Raw genomic sequence first — 3,740 nt, 5'->3', positions numbered from 1 at the left:
TTATTTATATCTTCCTTCTCGGGTAATGGTTGAACAACAGTTGATAACAAGGGTGTATCGTCATACTCGTCATACTCATCTTCATCCACAACATCATCAATACCAAGAATATGTCTTTTACCTTGGGAAACTGCATGCCATCTAGGATCAACATTGTCTACCACATAAAAAATCTGCTTAGCTTGTGATGCTAGGATGAATGGCTCGTCACTATCACTTAATCGGTCAAAGTTTAACAATGTCAAACCCGGATAAATCTCATCTTGCTTCACCCCGTTAGGGTTGTTGACCCACTTGCACCGGAAAACACCATAATACGATTGTGTCGCATCAACCGGTCTTTTGTCCTTAGCGCTCGCATAGACCCCAGATGATGCAATAACCTTCACTCCACTATTCTACACCACACTCTTTTCATCTTGCCTTCTAGTGTATAATGTGAACCCATTGATATCATATCCTTCGTAAGACCGAACACATAGTCGAGGACCCCGAGATAACCACTTGACCGTATCAGAAACGTCATGTTCTTTCCCAAGTTCCTCAGCTACTTCCTTCTTAAACCAATCAACAAATGTCCGATTATGTTCCCGCATCAAAGCTCTTTCATTCAATTTCGGATTCTTGTGCTGCAATTCAGTGTAATGCTTTTTTATGTAAGGATTCACCTCTGTAAGATGCTGCAACACACAAAGATGTGCCTTATTCTTCCTTTCATATGGAGGAGATATTACTTTTTTTACCAATTACTCCCTCTCCTTCAAGCCTCCCTGTATGACGAGATTTTGGAAGACCTATTGGATGAAGCCTTGACAAAAACTCAGTTGTGTATTGAGATATCTCTTCATGAAGGACTCCACGAATGATACTACCCTCTGGATTCGCCCGATTCTTTACTTTGTCCTTTAAACTGCCAAAAAATCTCTCAAAAGCATACATCCATCTTAAATATACCGGACCACATAACTTGATTTCTCGAGCCAAATGAACAATTAAGTGCACCATTATATCAAAGAAAGACAACGGAAAGTACATTTCAAATCGACACAAAGTTTCGACAATATCAACGTGGAGAGCATCCAATTTTTCCGGATGAATAACCTTAGCACATATCGAACTGAAAAAGACGCACAACTTTGTTATAACATGTCTCACTTGTTTCGACAATATCCCACGAAGTGCTATCGGTAAGAAAACATTAAGTAATACATGACAATCATGAGACTTCATACCAATCAACCGAAGGTCCGAAAGAGAAACTAGACGTTTTACATTTGACGAATACCCCAATGGAACCTTAATGGCATGTAAGCACTCACAAAACACCTTTTTCTCCTTTCTTGACATTGTGTAACAGGCCGGAGGCAGAAAAGTCCTTTTACCATCCGGTTTTACTACCGGCCACAAATCTGGTCGAATATTCCTCTCCTTCATATCAAAACGAACGTTCTGATTGTCTTTCGTCTTTCCGGGTATATTTAGCAAAGTCCCAATTATGGCATCACAAACATTCTTTTCAATGTGCATCACATCGAGACAATGCCTAACCGACAAATCTTTCCAATAAGGAAGATCCCATAGTATAGACACTTTCTTCCATAATTCACCCTTTTTAGATTTGGACTTGAAGCACTTGCCATATTTAGTGTCAACATTTTTAATCCGTTCATAAACCTGTGATCCTGTCAAAGGTGTACGAGCTACTCCTTCCTCGGTGTACCCATTGAACTCCTTCTTCTTTTTACGGTAAGGGTGATATCGACTAAGGAACTTCCGGTAATCTAGATACACATTTTTCCTGTAATTTCTCAAGTAGGCGGGTTTCATATCCTCTTAACATACAGGGCATGCTTGTTCTCCTTTGGTTTTGTACCCAGACAAGTTTCCATATGCCGGAAAATCATTTATGGTACAAAAAACCATAGCTCGCAAGGTAAAGTTTGAGTTGGTGTATGCATCGAACATTGGGACACCTTCATTCCACAATAATTTCAAATCATCAACAAGTGGAGCAAGATACACATCTATGTCATTCCCAGGTTGCTTAGGCCCGAAGATGAGGATTGATAACATGACATACTTGTGCTTCATACACAACCATGAAGGAAGATTATAAATCGCTAGTAGAACCGGCCAGGTGCTATGTTGGCTGCTTAGAGTACCATACGGACTCACACCATCTGTACATAAAGCAAGTCTCAGATTCCTAACCTCATCACCAAATTCAGAATATTTCTTATCAATATTTCTCCATTGAGGAGAATCAGCAGGATGTCTAAGCTGTCCATCTTTCTTTCTCCCTTCCGCATGCCATCTCAGATTTTTGGCTTCCTTCTTTATCAAAAACAAACGCTGAAACCTAGGTATTATTGGAAGATACCACATAACTTTAGCTGCTGGGCCCCTCTTAGCCGAATTTACCCCTTTACGCTTGTAACGAGATGCACCGCACTTTGGACACTCATCAGATTTTTCATGTTCATTTCTGTAAAGCATACAATCATTTGGGCAAGCATCTATCTTGACCACATCCAAGCCTAAGGGACACATCAATTTTCTGGCGTAATAAGTAGAGATAGGCATCTCATTGCCTTCTGGTAAAAATTCACCTAACCATTCCAATAAGGTGTTGAAACTTCCATCAGTCCAACCAGAAGCACATTTCAAGTTGTAAAGTACTGACACAGCCTCTAACTTGCTAAATTTTGTACACCCAGGATACAAGGGAGTCTCTGCAGTCTTTGATACCTGTTTGAACATCTGAGGTCGTTCGTTCAAGTGATCTCTCACCCCATCCATCATCCCATTTATTTCATCATCTTCTTGGTCATCATCCATCTCATTATTCTCAGCAATATCATCATCACTATCATCAGTGTCTACCCGAACATCAAACTCATTGACACTAGAACTTGGACGATCAGGTATTTTCTCACCATGCCAAAACCAAACATGATAATCTTCTTTGAAACAACGACGAAATAAATGATCCTCAATCTCATCAATATCATCTAACCGCCTTATATTCTTACAATCACGGCAAGGACAATAGATTTTTTCTGCTTTCGTACTACGTTGGTGTGCTAAAGCACATCTAATAAACTCCTCAACCCCACTCAAGTATTGTGTCGTAGTATGGTCGCCGTACATCCAAGGACGACTCATTTCTAGTAATAATTGCAAAAAGAGGAAGATTTAATATCATTTCTAATAACTATCCCGCCAAGGGCCTAAATTATGAATTCTATCTCGCCAAGGGCCTAATTTAATAGATAATAATACGCAACTAAGCAAGAAAAAAATACAAACTCAACTATCCCGCCAAGGGCCTAAATTATGAAATCTATCCCGCCAAGGGCCTAAGAAATTAGGGTAGAAGTATTACCTTGATCCAATATCGATCCTTCAAGATAACGCCTCAATAAACTCCTTCAATGCACAAGCTATAACCACAAAAAATAGTATATATATGAATTAGGTGTATACTTTTCATATTGTCCTTGGGGCATTTCAACAAACACCTTCAAGGCACAAGCTATAAACATAAAAAATACACAAATTCGGGATAGATTTAAACATTTAAATGCACAAGTTGCCAGTATTAGTTGTTTAGATTTGACTAGGATGAAAGATAGTATATGAATTAGGGGTATATTTTTCATATTTTCATAGAGGCATTTCATCAAACACCTTGAATGCACAAACTATAAACACAAAAAATACACAAATTTGGGGTAGAT

General features: G+C 39.0%; 1 pseudogene; it reads right to left on the bottom strand.

The window, feature by feature from the left end:
- Positions 1-714: 714 nt before the first annotated feature.
- On the bottom strand, positions 715-3,165 carry LOC141250753 (uncharacterized; annotated as a pseudogene).
- Positions 3,166-3,740: the final 575 nt, after the last annotated feature.

Source organism: Phyllobates terribilis, unplaced genomic scaffold (assembly GCF_046119375.1).
Source record: "Phyllobates terribilis strain yellow unplaced genomic scaffold, ASM4611937v1 Scaffold_6098__1_contigs__length_46885, whole genome shotgun sequence".
Classification (NCBI taxonomy): domain Eukaryota; kingdom Metazoa; phylum Chordata; class Amphibia; order Anura; family Dendrobatidae; genus Phyllobates; species Phyllobates terribilis.
The sequence above is the reverse complement of the archived record's forward strand: the minus strand, read 5'-3'. Positions and strand labels throughout refer to the sequence as shown.